At 33.6% G+C, this 23,759-nt stretch overlaps 1 long non-coding RNA gene across 4 annotated transcripts in view; it reads left to right on the forward strand.

Moving 5' to 3' along the window:
• The first annotated feature begins 4,651 nt into the window (after positions 1–4,651).
• Positions 4,652–23,759, forward strand: part of LOC140698281 (uncharacterized) — a 189,924-nt gene continuing 170,816 nt past the window's right edge. For all 4 annotated transcript variants that reach the window (XR_012075948.1, XR_012075950.1, XR_012075949.1 and 1 more), the window contains exon 1: positions 4,652–4,830. This is a non-coding gene — a long non-coding RNA (uncharacterized lncRNA). The remainder of the gene's footprint in view (positions 4,831–23,759) is intronic.

Genomic DNA, 23,759 nt, shown 5'->3' on the forward strand with positions numbered 1-23,759 from the left:
AGACTGTTAGGGAACTAAGATGTTTATCTTAGTGGTTTCATAGTTTTTATTTATGGAAATTCACATCATTACTAATGTGGCACCAGTGTTCCCACAGCAACTGTAGTAAACTGACATCACACTGACTCAGTTTTTTCCTCTCTTTCTCTCTCCAACTTTTATACTTCCACCAACTTTCTCCATTGTGATCGCCTCTTAATATTATAGCTTTAACTTTCTAACAGCTTCTGTTTATTGTCTTATCTCTTTTTCCCTCTTCTCCTCCTCCACTTCAGATTCCTTTAAGTAACATACCTTGTTAAACTAATCAGTCCTTTTTCTTGACAATCTGGAAGACTTTTAGTTGAAAGCAACCTCACATTAGATCAGCAATTCTCAAAACATAGCCCGTAGATTCCCAGTGGTCCCTGAGTTGCTTTCAGGAAGTCTGCAAATTAGAAACAATTATCATAATAATACTGAGATGTTATTTCCCTTTTCCACTGTCTTGACATTTAGACTGATAGTGCAAAAGCAATGTGTGAAATTGGTAGTGGAACAGCATGATCAAAGCAGTGGCAACAAAATCTGTCAGGACCAGCAGTAGTAGAGTTAGTCATATTCTTTACTCCTATGCTTTCTCAATTAAAAAAAAGTTCTAGTCTCACTTGAAAATGTCCTTGGAAAAGCAGTAATGATTATCAATCTTAATTGATCTCAATTTCTGAGTGCACATTTTTAAAAAAAATTGATAAAATAGAAACTATTTCTAAAGCATTTATGTTGCATTCTAATTATGAAGATTTTCTTGAAAATGAAGTACTTATGCAATTGAATTCTACCCTGAATTTGAGGCTTTTTCCTAGAACATTGTTTTCACTTGAAAGAAAAGACTGACCAACAAATGGCAATTATTCAGATTTGAGTGTCTGACATAGATTCTCTTGAAAATAAATAAAGCCTGCCACTTCAAGGAAAACAGTGATGGTCACCAATGATAATATTCGAACTCTCAAGATTTTATGGAATGAATGTTTGTGTCCCACCAAGATCCATATGTTGAAATCCTGTGCCTCAGTGTGGTAGGATTAGGAGATGGGCCTTTGGGAAGTAATTAGGACAAGATAATGTCATGAGGGTGGAGCCCTCATGAATGGGATTGATACCCTTATGTGTGTTACAGAGTTTACTGCTGTCATTTGAGGATAAACTAAAATGTTAGTGTATTTTGCCTGTTTTACCTTGATGTCACTTTATTTCTACCCTCTTCCTGAAAACGCTGTGAATTGAAATTAAGAGACTTGCCCAGATAATACAATTAAGAAATGATGGAGTTGGATTTGAACCTCAGATTGTTTGACATCAGAGCCAGTGTTACTAGATTGTGACGTTTGGCAAAATTTCCAACGTAACTTCCAGGCACAGTCATTCTTGATTTGGTTCGTGACTGCTCTTCTGGTGCACCTAGTCATCTTTCCACAAATGTCTAGAATGTGTGTAGAGTCAAAAACCAAACAGTGGAGTTGAGCTACTGACATTCTGTAGATTCTGCCCAAACCGGCCTGTCAAGCAGCAGCCAGTCTCGCGCTGAAGACGTTTACCAGCTTTAGTCAGTTCTACCTGAAGAACAGATCTAGGGGAGGTGTCATTTCTCTGCTGTTGGTCTCATTGCCAACAGTGTCATGTTCATGAGCTTGTCCTTCTCACTAGGAAAATGCTGTCTTTCCTACTTTCTGCTCTGTGACCCTCTGGAGCCCACCTCGTTCCTGCTATGACAAGATCTGGCCACTTGTGAGATCCAAAATCCTTCCAACATTTTCCCTCTTCAGATTAGTCTAAATTGCTTTCTGGTTCTTGCAGTCAGTACTTCTGAAGTGATAGACTATGCTTGCCCTCAACAGCAACTTTGAATGTTATGACAGTGATGTTTCTCACTTTAGGAGCCTGATTTACAGGGTCATAAAGAGGCCAGGCACCATCTGTAATAGATATCTTACAAGCTTCTGGCTAAGGCCCAAGCTGCAAAACACAGGCTTGATTAAACAGAAGGGAGAGGAGATAATATGTCCAGATTGCTTGCTGAATTCTTATCTATCTGCTGATTGGGAAGAGTTCACAGTGAGAGAGATAAGATATTTTTACAAACATTGGAGCAGTCTCTGGGAGTTACATACGTTTTGCCCCGCAGGGCTTAATGATGCTTTATCACCTCAGCTAAATGAGGAATATTAGCAAATCTTCCCAAGAAGAGTGTTGCTGGAAATAAGGCGCCAGAACAGCTAAGCTATTAAATTTGATACATACGGATTTGTTTTTAATTAGTCTTTATAAACATCTACATTTCTAGATGTTAACAGAATTAATTGCTAACTTGAGACTGTCTAAAACTATTAAGAAAAAAACTGATTAAGCTGCATTTAAAAATATACTAGCCATTTCTGTCTATCTAGACTGTAATGTCTTTGAAAACAAATTCATCTCATTCAGGACAGCAGTCCAGTTCAGGTGCATAATAGGTGTTCAGTAACATGTTGCTGAATGGATTATGGACAAAGTTGAATAATAGAGTCCTGTTCTGTCTATCACCACAACAGATTTTATTTGCTTCATAAATATATCTTAAATCCATGCAGTATTTCAGTTTTCCCCAAATCACCTTTATCCAAAGTGTCCTTCTGCAATGCTTTTTAATTCATTGACCTACCAACATTTTTTTAAACTTCTTACAATCAATTAACATTACCGCAGCCAAAATAATAACTTAAAAACATAAATGTGATTATTATACCTTCTTAATTAAAAGCCTTCAATATTTTATTATTTAAAAAAGTAAGGATAAAATTCCAATGCATGACTAATAGATTCAGGATCTGCCTTGTGTATCCTCTTGAAGGCTCACCTCATGCCACTTTTGACATTACTTTTTACACACCGGTCCCACTGGACTTCCTGCTTCTCCCCTTCACACATGTAGTTCTGCTCATCTCATACTCTTTATTTATTTATTTTTTTAAGGTTTAATTTTTTTTTTTAGGGTGGTGATACTGGGGATACTGAACCCAGGACTTCGTTGTGCTAAGCATGCACCACTGAGCTATACACTGTCCCATCTTCTCATACTCTTTAAATAGCAAATGACTTTTCTTCTTTCAGATTTCATTTTGAACATAGTTTTCTCATAACCGTCTCCATGTATATAATTATTAAGTTGGAAATTATATAACAATTTGTGTGATTATTTTTCCCACTGATTTTTTTTAATTCAAGTATAGTCAGTTTACAATGTTGAATAAATTTCTGGTGTACACCATAATGTTTTAGTGATACATATATTCATTTTCATATTCTTTTTCATTACAGATTACTACAAGATACTGAATTTAGTTCCTTGTGCTATATAGTACAAACTTGTTGTTAACCTATTTTATATGTAAAAGTTACCAACTGCAAATATTGAACTCCCAGTTGATCCCTTCCTACCCTCTTTACCTCCTGGTAACCATAAGTTTGTTTTCTATGTCTGTGAGAGTCTGTTTCTGTTTTGTAAGTAAGTTCATTTGTATCTTTTTTTTTTTTTAAAGATTCACATATAAGAGGTATTCCTTTGTATAAATATACCACAGTTTCTTTATCTTTGTCTGTTGATGGACATTTAGGTTGCTACCATCTCTTGGCTATTGTATATACTGCTGCTATGAACATTGGGGTGCATGTATCTTTTTGAATTAAGAGTTCCCTCCAGATATATGCCTAGGAGCAGGGGGGATTGCTCGATCATGTGGTAAGTCTATTCTTAGTTCCTTAAGGCATTTCCATACTGTTTTCCATAATGTCTGCACCAAACTACATCCCCACCAACAGTGTAGGAGGGTTCCTGTTTCTCTACACCCTCTCCAGCATTTATTGTTTGTCCCACTGATTTTGAATACTACTTCTGTCATATCAGATTTCCATATATGTCTGGTTGGTTTCTGGATTATTGATTACGTTTCATTAAGTCTGTTGGCAAGCACTGCACCAATACTACATTGTCTGAATTACTACATTATAATAAATATTGATATGTAATAGGATGAGTTTTCCTTCCTTGCTCTTTTTTTTTTTTTAACATCTTCATGTTTATTCTCTTGCAATTCATTGTAGTCATTGCATTTCCAGTTACGGTTTTTTCATTTCTATAGCTTTCTGCTTCTTCTCTATTTAGAGTAGACCTTTCTTTTAGGATAGGTTTAATATTGCTGAATTTCTTTCAGTTTTTGCTTGTCTGTGAAGTTCTCTATCTTTCCTTCTACTCTAAAGGGTAGTCTTGCCAGATAGAGTATCCTAAATAGCCGCCTTTTCTCATTCAGGACTTTGAATATATCTTGCCACTCCCTTCTGGCCAGCAGTGTTTGTATAGAGAAATCAGCTGAAAGCTTTACAGGGGTTCCCTCGTAAGTAACTCTTAGCTTTTCTCCTGCTGCCTTTAGAATCATTTCTTTATCTTTAACATTGGTCATCTTAATTATAGTATGTCTCGGGGTAGGTCTGTTTGGGTTCTTCTTGTTTGGGGCCCTCTGGAGGGGTGCAACACAGCCGGGCCATTGCCGCTTTCTCCGCTTGGCTCCATTGTTGGCGAGTTCTCGCGAGAAGAGAGGAGGGGCTCAGTCGTAGCCATTGCTGCTGCGCGGAAGCGGGGCTGAAGCTGAAGCCGTACCCAGCAGCCCTGCAACCTCACAGGCCGGACCAAGCTTTGTTTACAGCCCCAGGCAGAGAGGGTGGATTTGCTCTCTCTGTACCCTTTGTGGTCCCGTGCTTCTGGGACGAACAGGCAGTGAGCAGAGTTCTGGCGCGTGGCGGGGGCGAGCACAGGTATTTACCGTAGGCTGGGGTACCTTATGGTGGGCCGAGGTGCGGCTGGGCCTGCGCTGACCCTGTGCTGTGCCAGGGATTCATGTGTGATTATTTTTGATGCCTGTCTTTTTCACTGGCACTTAAGTTTGATAATACCAGGAACCACATCCATTTGTGCTTATCATTTATACCTAGATTCTGGTATAGTACTTTGTATATACAAATAACTACTGACTGAAAGATCCATTGAATGAACAACCTTCCCATGTGTTTGGAATGGATTAAGCATTCTGAATCGATATTTTGAAAGGCTTATTTATTTGAACAAAGAAGTAAACAGCATCAACTAACTGATTCTAATGTTCTCCCATGCCTGGCTACAAGGTATGAATTCTCTGAACCAGTTTTTTCTTTATTTGGGAAAACATGCTTTCAAATGGATGAACTATTAATAGTTCCTTAATGACAGTGATTCATCTGGTCTTGTTTTTTTGTTGCTGTTTTTTCTCTTCCCCCAGGTATGATAAAAGAATAGTATTGAGTTTCAGGGATTATTCCAAGAAATCTAAATTTAGTATCAATCGTATGAATTTAATTTGTCACCAAAGTTCAAGCTTTTCACAGTAATCTCTTCAAGAGTCTTTAAAAATCTTCTAACAAAAAGAAGGTTGACTATTGGGTTCAAGAAGTAAGAAAAGCCAAATTTTATTGGATAAAGTAGCAATTTTATAGTAGATTTTACAAAATAAAATTACAAGATAAATATGAATTCCATTCAAAGATGCTGTGGAGGAAAATTATCTTAAACAAATATGCGTATGTTATAGAACAGAATGCTAAAGTGGCATAAATATTTAATGTCACCTCTTTGACATACTCTTCTCTTTTGTCCACAAGATTTGTCTCAAGCTAGGTTTGGGAAGAAGATATTCTATAATATATCTTGTTTGTGCTCTTCTAACCTAAAGAGATACAACAGCCTACGAATGTGTAAGTTTAGATTAGAACCTAGACTGAGGAAAAAATGTAAAGGACTTTACTGAGCACTTCATAAAATGTAAATATGGATTAGAGTACAGCATTGAATCAACAGCAGATTTTCTGATTTTGATCATTGTAGTGTGGTCAGGTAATATTAGATCCTTGTTTGTACTAATACACAATTATGAGAGAAAGGGCATGATGTCTAGTACTCTCCTGCTCTCTTTAACTATACAGATAGGTATAGGTATAATATAGAGAGAGAAGAGAGGACAGGACAAAAAGAGAGAGAAAAGGGGGAAAAGAAGATAAAAAGGAGGGGAGAGAAGAGGAGAGGAAAAGAAAAGCAGGAGAAAGCAAAAGAGGCAAAATGTATACAGTTGGTAAATTTGGGTAAAGGGTATGATTGTAAATTTAAAATTTTATATAATCAAAAGTTGTAAAAAAGGCACAATAGAATATCAGTCCTTTAATGTGCTTGTAATAGTGGAAGATCTTAATAAGTAGGTTGTCACATGTGCCTTCTATTTATTTTTTGTCCTTCTCATTAAAAAAGAAAATTAAATTATCACATGACATTTCTCAGTCATCAAGTTTGCCTACTAATCCCAAAATATATTGACCTACAAAGCTAGGACCATGATTGCTTCTGCTCCTGCATTTCTGTGTTTCAGCATTTAAGACACTCTTATATTAATAATATATATAATATATAATATATAATAAAATACCATAACTGTAAATCATATAACATAAAATATTCTTATTAAAATAAGAAAATTTTGCATACATAGATCTACATAAATACATAAATATTATGTTATAAAATTTAAAATAATATGCCATTTATAATAGTTTAATTATAATTCAAATTATTTTTTATTGTGATTAACTTCAAAAATATATTAAAGAATAATATGCAATGACATTTTCTTATCTTTAGTAATATATAGGCAATTCCTCATAGACTACCCAGGTAATTCAATTAGACTTAGCAGTCTTTAATAATAAATGTATTTGCACATAAACACAAAGACACACATATCCACCATAATAATTTTCAGACTTGGGAAGCAAAAAGAGTGCCTTTAGGTAAATTATTACTTATTCTTACCTACTAGCCTCAAATTAATAATACTTGTGATTTGGGAGGTATGTTCTCATAAAGGATGTATTGTCAATGTATATGACAAATTACTTCCATGACTTGATTATTTTGGTTCCTCCCATTTCATGTTTTGTTTATTCTTAAGGAATTTGAGAAGACTCAAGGTGGTTTTGGAAAATATATCCTGGATTATTCCAGCCTACCACTGGGGTCAGTCTTCTTATATTGCTTCCTTTCAAGCAGCTCTTTATGTCAGGGATATTGTTCCATTGTTCCTTCTACACCAGTGTTATTTCATCCAAAGTTATCTTTTAAGTTTTCCTTTTTAAAGAAGAATTAATTTCAGTGCTTTAAAATTGTCTTGGGCAGATTATGAATACTGACACATCTCTTGATACATTGTGCATTTGAAATAAAATTAAATTAGCCCTTTAATCTTGAACTTTATTATTTCTCATGCTTTCTTCTTTAAGAGAGATGACATACAGGGAATAAAATATCATCATTTATACACTGAGTGACAATTGCTGTCTTTCTTTATATTAGATCCCGAGTTAGAAAATAAAATATCTTATACCATGTACAGCATCTATAATCAGGTAAGGTAAATATAGAATCCATATTTTAAGTATTTTACTAACTTGGATAATAGTTTAATAATAATAGTAATAATTTTCTTATGTCATTTACCACAGAAGAGTTGCACATATAAAAGTATAAATGATCTAACTCAGAGTTAGCATAGTTAATACTAAAATGTTAGTCATTATAGCAATTAATGGTGAAATAAAATGGCACAGATACACAGTTATGCATTTTATATGTTATATATGAATGAGTATATATTTGAAAAATATAAATCAAATGGAAGTTGATGATATAATGTTTTATAGATGATCAGGAAATTTGAAACGTAACTCCACTATCTATAGCTTCTTATAAAGCTTAAGTTGAACTGCAAAGGTAGTAAGAATGAAATTACTGTAAGTCTCTTGAAGAACTCTCTCCTTAAATCAATTTTTCTAAAGAAGTGGCTTTTCTGGACAGTTTTTCCTTGGATAATGAACTTCTATTGAAAAACAACGATGATCTGGGTATCTGTTCATAATTGGATGACTACTAAGATAAGATACTTTGGCTACTCGACCTGCAGACTTGGGGCCTGCTTGTGGGACAGGTTTTGTCAGAGCTTGAAAATCCCATGTGACATCATAAAGATCACGAGGGTAGAAGCGTTGGTTTTCTGAGGTCAATCACTGTTGACCAGAGAAATAGTCCTGAGGTAGATTTGGACATACTGCAATTCATTTCTGATTATAATTATTAGAAATAATTGGTTGGAGACACTTTTGAAAGGCTGCTTTAAATATTTTTCTTAACTGATTTTCTTATTAGATCATCTTTCTTATTAAAAATGGTTAGTTAAAGACATGGCAATTTGAAAATTAGAAACAAAGTAAGCTCCCACTGTGCTTTAGTCTGGAAAGAAAAAGAAGAAGATGGTCTTACCAGACCCCAGGATTTGGCGTCACCCACTTGGAATTGTGCGTGCTTCCTGGTTGGAGCTGAATCTCTAGAGAAGTAGACTGTTTTGTGGGCAGTGGAACCACAGAGAGGACACAATCCCTGCTAGAAATGTGACCTAAAGCAAGGAGAGAAGGGATAGCATTTACTTAATGGTGATATGTATAAAGCGATGAAGGCTAGGCCTGAGCTCATCTGCGTGGAATTCACCTTACCATGAACGACTTGGCTGCTACTTTGCTGAGGTCTCAGCCTATTAATAGCACAGATCAGTGGTTTGTCAGAATATGGTTTTATTTACCAGAATGATCAGACATCACCTGGTAGCAGGCTGTTACGATGGACCCTTCCATCATAGCGAGGTCCACAATTTGTCGTCACAAGGAGAACACCTTCTCGGGATATGGATTTGGCTTCCCTGCATCATCATCTGTAGATACATCCTTGTGTCCTACATTATATTGATCTTGATTAGGAACTCAAATCACAGAGGAAGAAATACAGCTTAGGGTTAACTGTCATATAAAAAATAGTTCTTTATCATAAAGCAATAACTAGCCTCTATGATAGATCAGTGCAATAGCTCACTGAAGACTCAATTACATTACTAGCTGAAAACAATCACCTTTAGACCTGAGGATCCTTTTCTTTGGATACTCTACTTTGCTTGAACCAGACATCAATATGAGGTGTTTCTTATTCCATGGTCACTAGGCACTTACCCAACTCCTTACCACCACACCTAAAAACCCATTTAAAGTAATCTGTTTTCCACTTCTGGAAGAATTGGAAGATAAAGTTGAGGAATTCTCCCAAAAGTAGAGCAAACAATAATAAAAGAGTAAGAAAATAGGATAAAAAAAGATAAGATAGTTAGAGAATCACTCCAGGAGAATTAAGATCTGAATAATAGAGAAAAATCAAAATGAGACAATTACCAGAGAAACAATTCAAAAAGTTATTTTGTAACAAATTGAAAGAGCATGCTGAGTCACATTACATGTTATGAAAAAAGATCAATAGATTATGATGAAATTTGGTAAGACTGGAAACACACATAAACCATTAATAATTTCCAGAAGGTGGAAAATATTAGGTTCAAATATCAGATCAAGAATAAGAATAGCTTTGAAATTTTCAATAACATTTTAAGGAATATTATAATGTAGAGAATTTTCTCTGTGTCTCTGTCTTGATCTGTCTCTGTCTCTCTCTGTTTCTCTCTCATATTCTGATTATTCAATTTGCTTCCTTTATAAAATAGACTTTTACCATAAAAAAAGAAACAAGAGAAGTCTTTCATACAATTGAACCATATAGATGAACCAGAATGTGGGGGGGCGGGGGTGGGACTAGGTCTTGGTAACAACATTTGCTTTATAACATCATTCCTGCCTCTTTGTCATGCTGAGTCAGAATCAAGACCTATTCCTTTACATTTTAGTTAAATTAATTAATAATACTGGTATATTTTAAGCCATTTGGATTTTCTGTTAACTGAACACAAGATAGTCCTAAATTATGTAAGAATTTTTGTTTAGAACAACTCAATGAGTCAATGTTATGATGATCTTAAAATAATAATAAAGATTAAAACTACTAGAATATGCAGGGTAATAATTCCACATCAGAGACATTATAGCCACATTTAATCAAAATGTAAGAAACAGAGTGATGAGATGTATTGTCTCCTTAGGAGCTGGCACATAAAATAATGGATATGGCAAAAATAATATAAATTTATGGCATATTTATATGTGGGGCACTGGGCTAAATTTTTTACAAGCTACATTTTATAAAATCCTCAAAGCAAATAAGAATAATAATTACATCATATTAATAGAGAGAATATTAAAAGAACTAAAAATCTATTGCTACAAAATTATTCCTGTTGTAAAGTGTTAAGGTATTTTGATATGGAAAATTTACTTTATATATCTGCTGAGTCCAGGTCCGAGGCCAGACTGAAGTAGCAATTAAACAGCAGATTTTCAATTAATATTACTAGCACATTCAGGTATAGCCCGTCAAAACGGAATGAGCTCTTTCGTGAGGCAGTAAGTTGGAAATGCTCAGGTAGGATGTGATTTCCAGTTTCTCAAAATATGACAGCAAATAAGCTACCATAATGCTACACAGGGTAGGACAATAGAATAAATAACCTTTAGGACATCTTCCAACTGGACAATTTATTTGATGAACAGCCTATGATACCTTTGATCATATCAGCAGTCTCTTTGGGAAATTCCAGTAACTTAGCATGAGAGCTAACATGTCCTTTGAGATCCTAAAAGGACCACATACTATAGAAATAGTTTTATTTACATTACTTTATTTAACCCACACAACAGTTTTAAGATATTGGTATTATCTTATTTTCAGGTTAAAAAAAAAACTGCAAGTAAATGAAGTTAAATAGTTTCTCAAGTCCATAAGCCTAATGATTAGGAGAACTGGTATTTAAACCCAGAATTTCTCCTTTTTTTTTTTTTTTTGAGAATTATTCACAGTTTTGGCCAAAGAAGTTATAGCCAATCTCATTAGTGTAAAAAATCTTTTATCACAATAATAACTTTATCTAAGAAAGAATTCTGATAGGATCTTACCTAATCACTACATGCCAGCTAATATGAGTTCCATATTGAAAGTAATTACAAAAATCTAATATTTTCTTCTTACAGAATACACCCCATGTGAACAGGTTCATATTCATATGAATACACACACAACTCACATCTAATTGTTTTAATTCTATTTTTGGAAATATTAAATGAGTGTACATACCAGATATTCTGTCTTAATTCTGAAAATTTACTTTTAAAATTATTTGTTAACCTCATAAATATCTCATACCAGTGATCATTCCAGAAGGTCACCCTCTAAGATATCAAAGTGTTTTGAATAATTAAGGATGAAGGATTAACCGACCTTGTCCATTTTTAAATAATCAAACTCTGGTTTTGTAAAAGAAAGCAAAAACCAAAAACATAGGTACACACAAAGAGAAAATCCCTAATTTCAAAAACTGCAGCTTAATTTTCTGGCTACTAAAGATATTTTCTAAGAGGAACAAATGGTATGAATCATCAGCCTAATTATAGTAATGTCAGGGCTTGGTTTAGCTTGCAGCAACATTTATTCTCTGTGCCTGGTTAAAGCTCTGTAATAATTACAGAGATTTGGCAATGCTGCTTATATAACCATTGACCATAAATTCAGTTAGACCAAACAGCTTTGGAAACTGATGGCAGGGCAGCTGACACTTTTAATTTACTGATCCTGTTGTCATTAGAGTAAAGTAGGTGGTAAGGTGAAAAGAGGGTCAGGACTAAATCCTTCACAAGTTGAAATTCTGCCCATAACCAGAGCCGATGATTACCCTTCATAAAAGATTATTTAGACAGTCTTTTAACAAGAGTGACATCTGCTGGCCCACAGGTGCAATTCACACGACTCCCGTATTTATAATTCTCTGTGATACCCTAGCTTTTATTTCTGCAGATGGCAAATCAGCTGAGTTTATAATTACAAATTACAATATTTAATACAATAGAGTTCTTGTTCAGTTGTTTTGAATTTCTAGTTTAAACAAAATGACCCTGAATTTCTTTGGTTTTTGTTGTGACATTTTATTTGCAATGTTTTTGTTTATACATTTTTTCTTTCCCAGAAATTCTAGCTTTTTTTTTTTTTATTTTTTAGTTTGAATACAGGATCCTTATGGTTTAAAAATGTTCTGAAATTTTATTTTGAGCAGTTGGTGGTGATACTCCAAGATAATATGTTATGTTGAATGAAAAGTAGATTGCAAAATTATCGGTCATGTTTGTTTTTGTGTGTGTGTTATATTTTCAGTCATCATACCCAGTGAAGAACAATTGTACATTGTTCTTTTGGTTAGCTGTTCTCTCTTCCCTTGTGTGTGTGTGTGTGTGTGTGTGTGTGTGTGAGTGTGTGTGTGATTATTTTTTTCTCAGCTGAATCAGTCTGGAAATAAAATGCCAGATATTTGAATATCTTGTATACTTTGTATCTTTACCTTGAATTGCTTTAATTTTTAGTAATTATGACCAAATCAAGTGAATATTTGTGTGCCTGCATTTTACATTTATAGTGATTATAAGTTATATTTTTAATTTACAAAAATACCTTTAAATTTCTAAATATTTCTAAAATATTATATAAGAAATTATTTTAAAAGACATTTAAAGAAGTATAACATTCATTATGTTAAAAATAAAGAATGACCACTGTTTATACCTCAGTATATGTAACTCCAGAATTTATGCTTATGTAAAAGTTTAGAAACAAATATATGTAAGATTTTTTGAATACTTACATGACAATGATAGCATCATAGAGTTCTATAATTTATTTTAACCTAAATGACACTCTCAGATTAATAAGCATTAATATTCTTTTTGTGGGATATTTATCTTAAGATGCTCTATAGAACAATGCAGTTGTCTTTTAAGCAGAGCAGATACAAAGGCATATACACTAAGAGCATCCAGGCATTTATACTTTGATCCTATCTTTGTCCATCTTTATTTAAAATCAGACATAGCATCTCAAGAATGTTAACTTCCATATATTACTTCTTAAATTTGTGCTTTATGCCCCTTCACTTCTACCAATCTAAACATTATTCTGGAAACATCATTGCTAACAAAAGGTCAATTACCATCTGTCTCTACAAGGATGGAGTCATTAGTCACAGGAGTCACTGACCTTTCCACACACTCTGAAAGGAATTCAGACTGGAGATCACGAACGAGGCACTCAGCGCTCTGGGAAAACTGGCAGAAGAGGCCTTCAGATAGTTAGATATTTTCAGGAGGAATTTTTTATGAACTTGTATTCGTGCATCTTCCCATACTTAGAAAAGCACTAAAACCATTAACTAAGAAATCTGTTCCCTGTGACGAGCAGCAACCTTCTACGGAGGTGCGTGCATGGTTTCACGTACCCCCTTTGCTAAAATCACATGTATACTGACCTTCGCCTTACCTCTTTGAAGAAGTTCCTCAGAGCTATCTGAGAGGCTGTCTCTTGGTCTATATTCCTCAGTGAGACACTGGATAGACCTGATTCACAGCTTTTACATTGTGTGTGTGTGTGTGTGTTTTAATTGACAGCATTCAACAGGGAAGTAAAAGATCTGTATTGTATTCTTAAGTCACTATTAATAATCTGATTCACTTAACCTCTTTTAGTCTCCATTTTCTTACCTGTAAAGTTCATAGTGTCTGCTGCAGAAGGTTAATGCAGGAATAAATTTTAGTATATATGGAAAAGATGTTCTAAATACTATTAAGCACTTTAAGAGTAGATAGTAATTATTAATCGATTTCATATCTACCCACATTTCCTCATTTAATCTTCCAAAACAACAATGTGAAGTAAGTAAATTTTCACTTTATAGGCATAAAAATTAAAGAAGGCTAAATGACATGCTTAAATTAAAATTCCAAGTTTGATGGTGCTGAGAGTCAAGCACAGGTAACTCTGTTTCTGAAGCCAGAAAGCCATGAAGACAAATCATATTTTAATATAAATTTAGCTATTCTGAATATGTAAATAATAATAAAATGTAATTAAGCTTTAAAATTTATTTTTGGATAAATTAAGTATATTCTACATAAGACAAATTTACTATAAAGAGTCCATATTATGAAATATACTTTTAACATCACAAAAGATAGTATCTAAACATTTCAACTATTTCTACTTTAAAGAGAAACCAATCTCAAACAATTGTATAACATTTTGCTATATATAAACTTCAGCTTGAATTAAAAAATGGTAAACACATACTTGTATATCATAGCAAAAACAAATACAATAGAAATAGAAATATGATTCAGGATTTCCATGCAACCTGTAGTCAAATTTGTTTTCTCTTAGAGTAATTAAGTGGAGAAATATATAATAACTAAAGAGGCTATAATTAATAATGAGATTTAGTTTCTAATATTTTGAGAACAGTCCAAATTAATTTAGTATTTGTACAGGAGAAGAAGTGTCTATCAGTTTCCTCAGGTTATAGCACCAGAATGATTCAAGCAAACTATTCACAATTTATAGAATTGTATCTGTAAGGGAAAAAAAACCAACACTAGCACATGTTATGATGATTGACAAGCATACAATGTGGTCTTATCACTTAACTTTTGTGTAACTCTGATCACAGGCATTCTCTAGAAAGAGAGACAATGTCTTGTGAAATTTCTTTCCTAATTCAGCTTTGGGCACTAGTAGGAAACAATTTCAGAAATAAATTTTTAATTTAGTCTAATGATTTTTTTTTTCTGATTATAAAGTGGGTAGTTTAATCTCCTGCCAGTTTAAAGTAACTGGGATAATGCTTAATATGCATTTTCATAATCTAAACTTTTAAACCTAATTGTTTTGATAGATCAATGCTAACCTTTATGATACATATTAATAGGAAGATTTAAAAAATATAAAATGGTACACCGACTTAAAATTTATCCACTGAAGGAAAACACATAACTTAAATTTGTGAATTAAGTTTTATTGGGGGATCTTACTGGAGACTGTAGCCCAGAAGACAGCCTCCCAGATAGCTCTGAGAAACTGCTATGAGGAGGTAAGGAAGGAGCCAGCATGTAAAGAAGGTTTTTTTTTTTCCCCCTGAAAAACAGTATGTAGTGGAACATCAGAAGATTACTGTTAATCACCAAAAACAGACTTCTCAAGTAAATGATTTTAGTGCTTTTCTGTGAATGGGATGATGCAGGAATCTGGGTTAATTGAAATTATTCCTTAGATATGCATGTTAACTGTCTAAGGCCAAAGCCCCAAATGCCTCCTGTTTTTCTCCATCCTGAACGCCCCTCAGGGCACACCATGGCAGGTGGGGGCAGCTGCTTTGGCTGGTGGCTTGATCCCTGTAGACCTTGAATGGCTGCAACATTCTTTGCTACTCAAATGGCAGGCAAAAATCCCTGTCTACAAATTACTGAAGTGTTTTAAAAACATACACAGAAAACATAGCACAAGCATTTTTTTTCCCTTAGTGCGCCCACAGATGATTAGCTGAGCCATGTGCAAGCTCATTTAAAGTGAAAGCATAAAGTATACATTTCATTTCAAACACTGACTTACTAAAACATCATTTTTGAAACTTCTGTATTATTTTCTACCAAAATCTACTCTTATCCTCTTGTTTTCTGGATTTTTTTAATAACATTTCATCAGTGACATATATTTTCTCTGTTCAATACAGAGAAAGGATTCTACTTTAATTATACTTTCAGTTAGACAGAAATGTATATTTACCCAGCAAGTTGGGTCTTGCATTACATACATTTTTTTGAGTTAAATTTATAACTATTTTCTACTGTTGCCACTCAAATTCTCATTCACATTCTCAAACTAACTCCTAAAAATTTTGGCATCACAACTGTTCTAATTAAACACCTTGAACATATGATCAATAATATAATTACTTTCACATGGAGAAACAAAACAAAATATATGTATTCCAAATGGTCTTGGGCTTTGCTAATTCACTAATATAGACTAAAGTTTATGATTTATTTTTAACCTTCATGGAACCCATAAAATTACAGATTCTTGAGATTTATGCTCTTAAATAGAAGGCCATTTATAGCAAAACAGAAGTCAAAGAGGACACAGGTGATACCAAACCTTCAACCTCCTTGTTTTGTCTTAAACTTCAGAGAACTTTTCATAAATGAATCTTTGAATACAACAGAAGAGAATAATTCTCATTAAATATAACTGGCATATTCCCATCACAGCACAATTCAACCACCTGACTTTACAGAGAGTTTTATGTTCTGATGTTCACTTATTCCCAGTTAAGATGAGAATCAGTTTAAAATGGTTAGATTCTTTTTAAGGTCATGTATCAGTCAGAGTTTAGTTATAAGCAAAAAACAAAAAGAAAAAATTTGATTTAGCAGAAAAAGGATTTTTCTTCATCATTAAAAGGATAATAGGCAGCTTATTGAGTTGTACAAGTGACTGTAGCACAGGTGTAGAGACAAGGAAAGATGCTCAGATTCACACTCAGAATTGGTCCAGACAATAATCTGCTAGACTCTACTACAAGTACTAGCTCTTGCTATTGAACCACTTGACACTGTCAGTAGGAGAGCCTGAATTTTGCCACTAGTCCACCTGCCATTATTGCCTTTGTACTATTTCTTGTTGCAACTAACACCATCCCCAGTGATGTTATTTGCATTCTTTATGCTCTGCTTCAGTAGCCATGTGTGGGTGCATCTGCTGATTATTGCTAGATACTTGGTCAATTGATCATGCATTAGTTTTAAGGAAGGCTAGAAAAATGAGTATATATTATTTTCATAGATTATACTGGAACACAACTCTGTCTCTACCCAACACTCAAAAAGAGGGATTTCTCAATCAGGGAGCAGTCCTGCTTTTAAAACAGGAGATGATGGACAGCTAAACAGAATGAGTGTTTACTACAGGCTACAGAATGAGATGGCAGACTGTTCCAGGTAAGAACACTCTGAGTTATCTCTTGGATGAGGGCTGCCAACCAGAGCAGCTCACATAGGTAGGACTTGGATATGTTAGAAATTTACTTTCCTTTGGTTAAAGCATTGAGATTTTGATCGTTGTGATTGCAGTATTTATTACAGCAGCATAGTTTTTACTGATTTAATAGAGTACTTAATACATTGTAACAAAACCATAAAATAGATGCCAATACATTAGTGATTGGGTAATGGTTAATAAGAATACAGATGTAATGGTATGGATGGCCTGATATCCATGTTACACAGTGGCAAAATATGTTACAAAATTGAGTCATGCTGCATTTTAAATAGCAGATTGTGTGCCTGTGCAGCCCAGAGAATACAGACTGGAACTCGAGGTTGGAAAATAGAATATTTGTATTGTGTGTTGTTTACCTTTGCCTACATTTGGAGAAGTATTGAAGAAAGAAGTAAGTTCCAGAAGGAAATTGGCTGCTTTGCAAGCAGAGATGGAAAGACCTAGAGAAAGCTAGAATTTGGGGTCTTGTAGGGTTTGACAAAAATGAGTGGTTTTTAGATCCCAAATAGTAAGTCATAATATTTAAGCAGTCTTTGAGCAAAAAGGCCCAGATAAAATGTCTTATTTAAATTAAATGGATCAAGGTAAAGATCAAATTAATAGTGTTACCATTTTAGAATTTTGGTTTTTGTTTTCAGTGAAACAGGAACATATTTGATAGTTTTGAGTACAGGATTACCATGAAATTATTTGTGCTTTTAAAACATTTATTTTGTGATAAAAAAGACTAGACAGGGACAAAGGAGGAAGCTAACAACTTCCATTGATGTTACCTTGTAATAATTTAGGCATGATGTAATGACTGGGGTTTAAATCAGGAAGCTAATCTGTTATCATTTTCTACTTTATCTGCAATACGGGTTGCTTTATGGTTCATTTGATTGGAAACAATTATCATACAAATTTTTGTTACCATTCTGCTATCACTTGGTGACCATATATAGTATTTTTGGTTAATGTGAAAATGCTCTCTCAGTTAAAGACCTGAGCTAATGGATTAAAGCACCTGGTAGAAATATATTTTTATTTCTTATCATGATTAGGAAAATATAACAACCAGAGTGAAAAAGTTTTAGAAATAGTCAAACTTGAAAAATTCTCATGAAAAATTGCATCACAGAATTAATTTAAAATAGGACTGAGTTCTTTTCTCGTGGGGGCAAGAAAAGTAGGAATGCTGGCTTAAAAGCTATCCTTCATTTCCAATTTCAAAGTTCCAAGTTTTACACCACAAAAACTAACTTTTTGGTTAACTATCCTGTCTTTATACTACATTTAAAGGTATTATATTGTTATTCATGTAACCTCCTGAAACTGCTAAGATACTTGCTAGTTTTTTACCCCAGTGATTTCTAATAGGAAATTTAAATACCTACTGAGGCAAAAAAGGGAAACATTTAGGGAACCGTGCATTGCAGTTGGTTAATTACAATGGCCGAAGCTAAGACTTCTAAATTAAGAGATACATGAGTGTTCGACCATTCATCTGAACCAAGAAAAAAATTCATAGAAAAGAAAACATTATAATTCAACAAAATGGCCATAGGTAGTTAAACCAATGATCTGAAAATACAATATTGGCAAATTTAGTTGCACTCTCTTAAGATACAGGGACTCATAGCTCTACAAGTTATTCTTAAGGTCTTGGGATTTAAAACTATAAAAAAACTTATTTTTATTTAGTAATTTGAAACAACAGAACCTCATGAGTTAAGTATGCAGGTGAGGTGGCGTTTTAGGTGACCTAAAATTATTAATTCTTTTACATAAAAATATTTACTGAGTGCCTCCTCTGTGTCCAGCACAGTTTTAATGACTGGGAAATACAGTAGTGCATTGGGCCGATGAATTAAGATAAACATCAGATAGTGATATATGCTACTGAAGAATTTATGATAATGGACAGAGAATACAGATTTGTGGTTACCAGGGGGGTAGAGGGTGGGAAGGGATAGACTGGGATTTCAAAATTGTAGAATAGATAAACAAGATTACACTGTATAGCACAGGGATATATACACAAAATGTTATGATAAATCACAGAGAAAAAAATGTGACGAGTGTGTATATGTCCATGAATGACTGAAAAATTGTGCTGAACACTGGAATTTGGCACAACATTGTAAAATGATTATAAATCAATAAAAAATGTTAAAAAAAAAAAATCATGACCCTGACCTTATAATGAAAGGAACGGGCTAAGAGACTATCCTGCCAAGTTCCCTAAAAAACAAACAAACAAACAAACAAAAAACAAACAAACAAACAAAAAGAATTTATGATAAAGAAAATCTTTTTTGAAGAGATAGCATTTGAGATGAGATCTGAGTGATAAGAAAGAAACAAAAACAGATAAGTAAAGAACATGCCAAGCAGAGACAGCAACTACTTCAAAGAACTTTAGAGGAACAAGCTTGGGTTTTGCAAGAAATACGAAGAAGTCCGGGATGGCTAAAATATAGTTAGCATGGAAGTAAAACATTATGAGTCTGCGGAATTAGTCAAAGATCAGACAGTACTGAATTTTACAACCCAGGTCAAGATGTTTGATTTTATTCTAATGAAAGTCATTGGATGGAATCAGAGTGGTGTGATCTGATGTGTTTCTCTAAAACTACTGTGCTTATTATGCTCTGTAGAATGTCTTGTTGAGAGGCATAGTTAAATGCATAAAACCAGTAAAGAAATTTGTCCTGTGATCCTCAGGTGGCCTACAATAGGCATTATGCCAAGCACTTATAAAGACTTTTTAGCATACTTGCAAGATTGGTATTATTGAAGAAGTCTGTAGATGAGTCAGAGGAGTTATATAATGTGCAGTAGGTCCCAGAAGTCATATCTGGCAACACTATTGAATCCCCATTGGATCTGCCTTTAAAATTTCCAACTTTTTACCACTCTGCTGTGTTGCTGGAGTACAACCCCTTCAAATGGTATTGTGGCTTATTCACCAAACATTCACTAGAGATATTTGGGTGGTGCAATATGAGAAACGGAGAATATGGAGAATAATGTCTGTAATTTGTTGAATTAGAGATACAAACTGATTAAAAATGGAATTTTTTTGGATCTGGAAATTGTCATTTTTAGTGAAGTAAGCCAGAAAGAGAAAGAAATATACCATATAATATCACTCATAGGTGAAATCTAAAAAAAAAGAAAAAAAGAAAAAAGAAGACACTAATGAACTTTTCTACAAAACAGAAACAGACTCACAGACATAGTAAACAAACTTACAGTTACCCCGGGGAAAGGGCATGGGAAGGGACAAATTGGGAGTTCAAGATTTGCAAATACTTACGACTATATATAAACTAGATAAACAGTTTTTTTCTGTATAACACAGGGAACTCTATTCAATATCTTGTAGTAATATATAATGAAAAAATATGAAAATGAATATATGTATGTATATGTATGACTGAAATATTCTGTACACCAGAAATTGACACATTGTAACTGCCTATACTTCAATAAAAACAAAATGGGATTTTATTTTCACTTACCATTTTTGGCCCCTGTGACAGTTAATTTTATGTGACAACTTTATTGGGATGCAGGATACCCAGATATCTGACTTATAATTTTGGACATTTTTGTAAGGATGTTTTTGGATGAGATTAACATTTAAATTGGTAGTGGAGTAATCAGATTGCCCTCCCTCATGTGGATGGGCCTATCCAATCAGTGGAAGGCCTGAACAGAACAAAAGGCTGACTTTTCCCTAAGTAAGAGGGGATTTTCCTGCCTGATGACCTTTGAATTGAGACATTGGCTCTGCAGATTTTGGGCTTGACATCCTGCATAATTTGTGAGCCAATTATAAATAAATAAAACCAGTATTTCCTATAGGTTCTGTTTCTCTGGAGAACAATAACTAACAGCATCCATAAAGGCATAAAAGCAAGGATTTATGTGTGTTTGATCATTGGAGTTTATTAGATGGAAGTAGTACTAAAGAAGAGAGTTTTGGAAGACTACAGATAAAATTCCTTCAGGAGATATGATGAAGTAATCATGTAGGATTGTTCCAGCGCCATCTAGAGGTGATTTGACAGGCAGTACTTCTAGATGAACTGCTATTAACTAGGATGGTATATTTTATTTCTACCTTCCTAGCAATTCTGAAAGACACTTAGAAACTTATGTCCCTAGAAGCAGGAAAGGCCTTTGAGTCTTCAGAACTATTTATTATGTTTCTATGTAAGGAGGAAAATGTGTGTTCATTGTACACATTAAATATTTACCTGGAATACAAAATTGAATAAAATTAAATCAGTAAAACCAAAAAGTGACTTTTTATGAAATTTCAATAAAATTGACGAAAGTCTAGTTTTACCAATCATGAAAAAGGAGAGGAATTCTAAATTACCATTATTAGAAATCAAAATGGAGACTTCATCATATTTACTAAAGATATCAAAAGTATAAGACAATATCACCAACAAATTTTAAGCCAATATGTTCTAAACTTAGAGGGAATGGATGGATTCTGTGAAACTTACAAGTTATCAGAAATGAGATTAAAAAAACTTGAATAAGCTTATGATAATTAATTGAATTATATATTAAATATCTCCCCCCAAGATAAACTCTAGGCACGCATGGCTTCACTGGAGAATTATATGAAATATTTTTAAAAATAATACCAATTTCATATAAATTCTAGAGAAGAAGATGATACACTTTCCAATTAATTTTAGAAATCAGGATTACTCCAATAGTAAAATTAGATACAGATGTTGCAAAAAGAGGAAATTGCAGATTAATATATTTCTTGAATATAGCTGCAAAACTAAACCAAATTTTAACCAACTGAATCCAGGAATATATTAAGAAGATGATACTTAAGATGAACTTTCAAGAGGTAATAGTTCAAATTATGTTTATAGGGTTTTATACATTTTCAAAACTCAAAGTACTTTATACTTTAAGTAGGTGCTTTTTATCTAATGTCATTTTTACCCAACACAGCTGCTTTTAAAAAATGACTATAGACACATTAACCCATTATCTGCCATTATGAGAAAAATATTTTTCCAAACTTACTATTATTTCCTGGTAAAATTTTCTTTCCTCTATACTGTTTATATTTCTCTGTTGTTCAGAAACACATCTGTACTTTATTACTTGGAAGAAACAAAGGCATAGCAAAATATTCTAGTATCATGAGTAACTGGGTTGTCTTTGCTTTTTGAGCTATATACATATCTGGAAAAGAAGCATGAATCTGGATATTGGAATATATCTATTGAATATAAGTGAGATACACGGAAGCCTAAATTTTTGGACCACATCTAATTCAGAATTATAAATGATCACAGCCAGCATAATTCTTATGACTTCTTGTATAGATTCAATTCCTGCCCCTCCCACATCTCTCATATCTTTTTAATTCATGACTTATTTATGAGTTTAAATGTATAAATTCGTCAGTTTTGACTAATTCAGGAGAAGCAATTTTTGATTACATTTTATCTGTATGATTATTATCTCAATTATTTTTTAAACCAAGTTTCAATGTAAAGAAGGCACACATACACATCTATAGATTGGTCTGTATAAGGATATCCTGAGAAATGGTGGAAGTTGCATGGGCATATCAATGTCTTTGCATGCAAGCAGAGAAGAACTCTGTGTACAGCATAGATTATAATGCCAATTAGTTACCTAAGTCTGGAGTAGTTATGGCCATTATGTTCACTGAACTGTATCCAGTTGGCAGAAGTTAATCTAGGGGGAGAAAGTCTAAATATCAACAAAATGTGTTTCTGGTTAGATAATAAAACCTTGGTGGAGCTGATCAGCTGGCAGTCTTCCAGTTCTGAGTCTGTCTCACACCTGCTTCATCTGTTTGTTTTATGTGGCCTCTGGTTTACACACTGTCATATTTAAAAAAAGCAAACTGTTCCAGTAATCTAATTGCCAATGCTGATTTCTTGACTTAGTTTAAGAAATTTCAGTGAATAATGCCAAAGTTTCTCATAGAAAGTAGAATCTTTTGCCAGGACATGCTATACAATTAGAAATGTGTCAACTTTCTAGACAAAACTGTCTTCTCTAAAGAAGCTTATAAGAGAAGAGCCTAAACCTGATTCAGTGGGTCTGGAACATTAAAATCCAGCAGGTCTGAGATATCAAAGGAAACAATACCATCTAGTGTGTAGATTCAACTTTTTTTTTTCTGTCTTTGGGGTGTATTTTAAAGGATATAAAATAATAAACTCAAGGGAGAAGGATATTAACATTTTATTACTTCAAATAAAGATTTAATAATTATTAGCAGTAACGTCCAATAGTTTGTTCAAGTCAAAATAATTAGAATATAGGAATGTACAGCAGGGGACACGAAACCTACATAAGACATAGGGAGTAATTTTTGATAATTTACTGAATTTCGCATACCATGATTACTCATAAATATACTCACCTGCTTGGTTAAATAGTGCTTTTCTTGAGAGTTTATGATGGAAAAAAAAAAACTGTATAAACATTACAAGATTTACATCCTGGTTCTGTCATGTAGCATCTTTGTGAAATTAATTAACAATATTTTCATAAACTAGGGGTAATAATAAGTGTTTCATAGAATTGTTTGGGAAAGAAAAAAATGAAAAGTGTCCATCAAATAACAAAATAATATTTATCATTCCCAAAGTAAATGTTGGTGCTTGTTTTTTTTCACATAGGAAAATCTAGAAAAAAATTTAATATGTACTTTTTCCTTAATAAAATGCTGTCCCTACAATTCTCT

The sequence above is a fragment of the Vicugna pacos genome, chromosome 9 (assembly GCF_048564905.1).
Source record: "Vicugna pacos chromosome 9, VicPac4, whole genome shotgun sequence".
Taxonomy (NCBI): Eukaryota; Metazoa; Chordata; class Mammalia; order Artiodactyla; family Camelidae; genus Vicugna; species Vicugna pacos.